This window comes from Marmota marmota, unplaced genomic scaffold, assembly GCF_001458135.2.
Source record: "Marmota marmota marmota unplaced genomic scaffold, marMar, whole genome shotgun sequence".
NCBI lineage: Eukaryota > Metazoa > Chordata > Mammalia > Rodentia > Sciuridae > Marmota > Marmota marmota.
The window spans coordinates 4,631,811-4,638,497 of record NW_026000080.1 but is presented as its reverse complement, the minus strand read 5'-3'; positions in this window follow the sequence as shown (position 1 = coordinate 4,638,497).

Below are 6,687 nucleotides of genomic sequence, written 5' to 3'. Positions count from 1 at the left end.
ATCAATCTCTTTGGTCATAGCTGCACACAGAGATAACAAATCACTATCTTCCCATCTGAGGAACTAAGATAAAAATTGCATGACAACCATAGTTCTTCTACCAAGAAAATTTGTACCAACAAGCATCTGGCCCTTTCTGTCCTCTCTGTTGATCCAAAGCTTCTAGTGACAAAATCTTCCTCCTCTCAGAAAACCCACCTGCCATAATAATCACCTCTGGAAATGTGTAGCTCTCCTACACTTCACAGCTGTTGGAGGATAGGCAAAACTCAAGGATAAGTCTACTTGTTATGACTTCAAATTTGGCCTTTTTCCCTTTTCTTTAAAACTAGGATTTATTTCAACTCAAGTCATCCATCCATCCCTGTCTGTCTGACCAGGAGAGTATCATTCACTGTTTCAGGCTGGGGAGACAGAGTCAAAGACATAATAGAGCCAGCTGTGAATGTGATACTGCCATTATGATGATATGACCATGGATACATTATCTCACTCTCTGAGTCTCAACTTCAAAATGCAGCTCAAAATAACTATCTTTTGGAGCTGTGTTGGAAATCAGAAGTAATATAATGTAAACTGCCAAAAAATTGCTCAATACATATCATTTATTGCTATTATTAAAAACTACCAGAGGAGAAGACAGTTGAGAACACTGAAGTTTATAGTGTAGTGTAGTTAGTGCCTTAAAAGAAGAAAGCATGCAGTACTGTAGAAGAAGACAAGGTTTTTAAATCAATACTGAAGGAAGGTATAAAATAAAGATTCAGAATTTTGAAGGATGCATAGGAGTTACCTAAATGAAGAAAGTAGGCAGGACATTTCTGAGTAACAGAAAACAATGTCTACTAAGGAGTGGAGGTGTGAAGTCATTATGCTTGGTTTTGGAAGAAGGTCCATAAAGATGGTAGTAAAGAAGGAGTCTTGGGGTCTGGATGGACGTGACACTAAAGGCATGATTAGAGACCAGAATATGAAGAGACTTGTCGCAGTCTGGCTGGGCACAAATCACGAGCCACTAAAGCAGGAACAAACTTTATTTCTGAACTCCACACACACACTCCCCGGGAATTCTCCCGAAGGCCACGCGGCTCATCCAGGAACCAGCAACCAGAAATATCCCCAATCTGGCGCTTCCCCAACCTATGGGAACTCTCCGGGAATCCCCGCGAGAGCTCAACTGGAACTCAACGGGAACTCCGAAAGAACTCGCTGGCGTCACCTCTCAACCACTACTTCTGGCAAAAATGCCATGCGTCATCCCGACTCGGCTGTGGCCCTCAACAGAGACGGAATCTGAAGAAGACTGGATCTGAATCTTAATGTTTAGGAAAAGCATAGAAATTTTTTTTAAAAAAGGAGGGGTATGATCAGATTTGCAGGAGGGATAAATTGAATTAATGGCAAATACTTAAACGTCTGCTGACATTGTGAATTCCACACCTCATTTGAAGACGGATTTTCTAGCAACTATGTCAAAAGAATCTGCATTTTAAACCAGGGCCTCAGTATAAATCTTATTTATAGTACAGTTGGAGAGCAATTGAGTTTCCATGTAGGGTGACACACAAGAGCTTAAGCTCTGGACTCAGACTCTATTCGGAGCAAAGACTGCTCCTTCCTAGCTATTTCCTACCTGTATGATCTTAGGCAGGATTTTTAATCACTGAAGACGAATTCCATTTGACCATCTGTAAAATAACAACAGTAATAGTAGCACCTGTATCAACAAGTTGTTATGAGGACTGTATGTGGTTAGAAGAGATCCTGGACAGAGCAAGCACTCATTACTGTTGACCAGTCTGGAGTAGGGGAGTTGGTGCCAGAAAGGCTGTTGGACCTGAAACACTGTCCAGATGACCATTTTCATTGACTTCTTGGCTTTGACTCTATGAGCAGGAATCAGCTGTCAGTTAAACCACATGGGCTCATAGGAATTCCCAGTTACCAAAATTAACAAAAAATTTCATTTTTAGTACCTGCATGAATATTAAAAGGCCTCAGTTCTGTTAATTATTTAAAACACCATGACAAAGCTATATTCTGGTCACACCTAGTTTTCTTCTTCTTTTTTATTTTTCTCTCTTGAAAAAAATATGAAATATTTGTTACCTTCAAAATGATGTACACTATACACATGCATGTTACATAACATAACGAAATGCACCCAGTGAAGTCACTGTTCCAGAGCACTACCAATGTCTTGGAGATCCCTGTGTTCCACTCCCCAATCTGCCATCCCTGTCTTCTCCACCAGAGGCAACTATCAGGTGAACTGTGTTTTCATCCTTTCTTTTGTTTCATTCACATGATATCATTATGTATCTTTAAGCAAAACATTTTACTTTTAATTTTTGAACTCCATATAAATGATATTCCAACATATTTGTCACTTGCTTTTGCATTCAATAGCATGTTGATGTATATGCCTGTGGAGTCTTGCCTGTGTCTCCTATTGCCATCATGCAAGAGTTTCACTAAAACACTATATTAATTTCCTATTTCTTTCATACAAATTCCTACAAACTTGGTAAGTCAGTGGTTTAAAACAACACAAATGTACTATCTTATAGTTCTGCAGGTGTAGCAGTCTGAGGTGGGTCTCACTGCACTAAATTCAAAGAGTCTGTAGGGTTATGTTCCTTTCTAGAAACTCTAAGGGAGGATCTATTTTTCTGGCCCTTTCTACATTTTACAGAGGGCATGCATTCCTTGGCTCATGGTCCCCTTCCATTTTCAAGGCTAGTAATGGCTGATCTAGCCTGTCTCATAAAGTCATCTCTGGTTCTGGGTTTTCTGCCTTCTTCTTCAACTTTGAGATCCTTGGGATTACTTGGCCCACTTGTATAATCTAGGATAATCACTTTATCTTTAAAAATCAACTCATTAACAACCTCAACTCCACCTGCAAACTTCATTCTCCTTTGCTACACAACCCAACGTATTCTGAAGATCAACATGTGGTCATCTTTTGGAGGAGAGAATTATTTTGTCTATCACAGATTTAAACCTATGAGGGAATTGCTGAATAATAGAGTATGAAAATCTTTAACTTTACTTGATAATGACAAATTATTTTCCAAAGTAATCACAACAATTCACATTCACTCCAGCAAAATAAACTCTGCATTAAAATCGTGAATTCTACAGTAGAAGGAAGAGCAATTGGAGACAGACTCAGTGACAGGAGACAGACATACTAACCAAACGGCACAGGGTGCCAAATGGGTTTACTTAAAGTCCAGGGTGTTTTACTGTGGACCAGAATCAGTCATCTAGGGATTAGTACAGAATGTCTGCCCTCATGTTTTCTCCAGTAATAGCACATACATAAAGATTTTCTTTTAGTTCTTTCCATGCGGAGATTTTTATTCCCAGAGGCAAGTTCCTTATATCCTAAAGTATAAACAATTTGAAATAATAATACAATTAAGAATATTGAACGACTAAAAAAAAGAATATTGAGAGATGACTTCTCCTATTCACACATTTAACATAATTAAATATATAAAAATATATTGCCAAGCACAGTGTTGTATGCCTGTAATCCCAGCAGCTTGGGAGGCTAAAGCAGGAGGATTGTGAGTTCAAAGCAAACCTCAGCAATGGTGAGGCACTAGCAACTCAGTGAGACCCTGTCTCTAAATAAAACACAAAATAGGGCTGGGAATGTGACTCAGTGGTTGAGTGCCCCTTAGTTCAATCCCCAGTACCAAACAACACCAACAATATATATATATATACACATACACACACATACACACACACACACACTTATACAGAAATCATGCTTTAAATGCATGAATAAATCTAAAACTAAAATGTATATGATTGCGAAATTAAAAAGGAAATGAAAATTTCAGGGAAGAGAAAGGGGCTATAAAAATGTCTATCTACTGCAAAATTCATGATTTTAACTCAGAGAGTTTATAATTATTTCTAACTCTGAGACCCACCCCCTCCTTTCTCTATCTCTAGACTGCTGCTGTGTTTTGGAGAATGTCCAGAAGTTTGACCTTTGGATTGGGGGATGAGACTGTACACACTTTTGTTTTTTAATACCATCTGTCTGGGAATAAAAATCTCTGGAAAGAAAGGAAGGAAGGAAGGAAGGAAGGAAGGAAGGAAGGAAGGAAGGAAGGAAGGGAGGAAGGGAGGAAGATAGTTTTTGGAAAATCTGTATGTATGTACCATCATGATAGAGAACATGAAGGGAGGTATTACGTACCACAATGGTGTGGTTTTCAATGATTGGAGGTAGTTTCAACAGAGAATTCAATCTAGATTTCCTCACTACCATAATTCTGGATTATCAAGTATCCTAAAATTCTTCTGCCTTTCTAATTGCCTTGTGGCTGATAATCATATATCATTCCAATTCTTACAGAAAAGTGTAGGAATCGCTAATTTGTAAAGGTTATAGACCATATCATTTCAGCAATGTTTATTTATTTCATGTGATAAAACAGATCCTGCACTGTTACAACAACAACAACTCTGGATTTATTTTAAAATATACAGTTGATTCTTCCCCACAAGGTGTAATGGCTAGCATTCTAAGTGCTACAATGTTCACAGAGATGTCAATCTTACCAATATTTGCAAATGTTAATTGAAAGCATATGGAGCTATTCTTAATTCCACACATGAAACGTTTAGTTTCTTATGAAACTTTCTGTTGTCCAACACACACCAAGAATATTGGTGAAACATTATTGGATGAAATGAACCTATCTTACTTTCCTAAAGCTGCTATGAAAAAGGACCAAAGACTGAGTGCCTAAAAAGTTAGATGTTTGTTTATTTCCCCACAGTCTATAATCAGGTGTTAGCAGGGCCACACCTCCTTTGAAGTGTCCAGGAGAGGTTCTATCCTTGGCTTATCCAGCTTCATGTAGCTCCTGAAGCTCCTTCGGTTTGTGCCTGGATAGTGGAATAGGGTCCCCCTACTCCAGAATGATCTCATCTTAACTAATTACATCTGCAGTGACCCAATTTCCAAATAAGATCACATTCTGAAGTAATAGGGGTTAAGACATAATTCAACCCATAACATGATCTATTCCTCCAAAGACATTTAATTTTCCCAGTAGGCTTGGAACACACATATTAGAAACACAGGAATTGACTTTCTCTGAACTGTGCTTTGATGCCATGTTTTTAGTTTTCACTAAGCAATGCTGTAAGAAGTAGCTTAACAAATGTCACTACTGCATTTACTAACCAAAATCATTAAGAACACTGCTCCATTTGATTATTTTCCCCAGAACTAAGAGCTACAAATTTGTTTTCCCTGAATAACTGATAGGTTGAAATGAAAATCATATATTTAATTGTATGATTTTTCTTGCTTTGATTTCCAGGAAGTTTAAGCATTCAGCCAAAAGTTAATTGTAATGATTTTGTAGGGTTCTATAGCTACCAATCTGCATTCTTTCCACATCTCCGGTTTTAATATTTGATTTTCATTCTGATGTTGAATAGTTTTTAAATTGCTTCTTATATTATTATAAGTCACTTCTTATATTATTATAAGTCCATATACTTTGTGAAAAAAAATAGATTAAATAAGTAGAAAGAAAAAGTGAATTTCTGATTCTTTCTTCCTCATTCCAAGGAAATTTTCCACTTGCGCCAGATTATTCATCACTGAATGACCAATCCAACTTGATGAGCCCTCAACATTAGTTCTCCATATTACATTTTAAATGGGTGATCAAACTGTACACAGGTGAACAGAGAGGGTGAGAAAATCACTTACTTTATTTTTCAAAAAAACTTTTAATTCTTTTTAGATATACATGAGAGTAGAGTGTATTTTCATATATTACATATATGTGGAGTGAAATTTCCCATTTTTGTGGTTGTACATGATGTGAAGTTTCACTAGTCAGGTATTCATACATGAACATAGGAAAGTTATGTCTGCTTCATTCTACTGTCTTTCCTCTCGCATTCCCACTCCCTTCCCTTCATCCCCCTTTGTCTAATTGAATAAACTTCTATTCTCCCCATCCCATTGTGTGTTAACATCCACATATAAGAGGGAATATTTGGCCTTTGGTTTTTGGGGATTGACATATTTCACTTAGCATGATATTCTCCAGTTCCATCCATTTACCGGCAAAGACATAATTTCATTCTTTTTTATGGCTGAGTAATAATAGTCCATTGTGTATATACACCACAGATTCTTATCCATTCATCTGTTGAAGAGCAATAGGTCTAAGTTGGTTACATAGCTTAGCTATTGTTGAACTGAGCTGCTATAAACACAGGATGTGGCTGCATCACTATAGTACGCTGATTTTAAGTTCTTTGGGCATATACCCAGGAATGGGATAACTGGATCAAATGGTGCTTCTATTCCAAGTTTTCTGAGGAGACTCCATACTGCTTTTCAAAGTGGTTGCATCAATCTACAGTCCCACCAGCAAATGAATAAAGTGAATGGCTTACATTCACTTTATTCTTGAGCAAATCAACTAGATTTTGCTGATGTCCCTCAAAGATTAAAAAAAAAAAAGTTGTAAAAAGTAGCCCGTGATCCACACAATAGTAAAAATAAAAGATATCTAGAAAAGCAGAGGAAAAAAACAAGAAGAAATTAAACCATTGAAAACCACATTAAAAGCACCAAGGAGAACTTAAAAACTAAACAAACAAAAAAACAACAACCCCCCCCCCCCA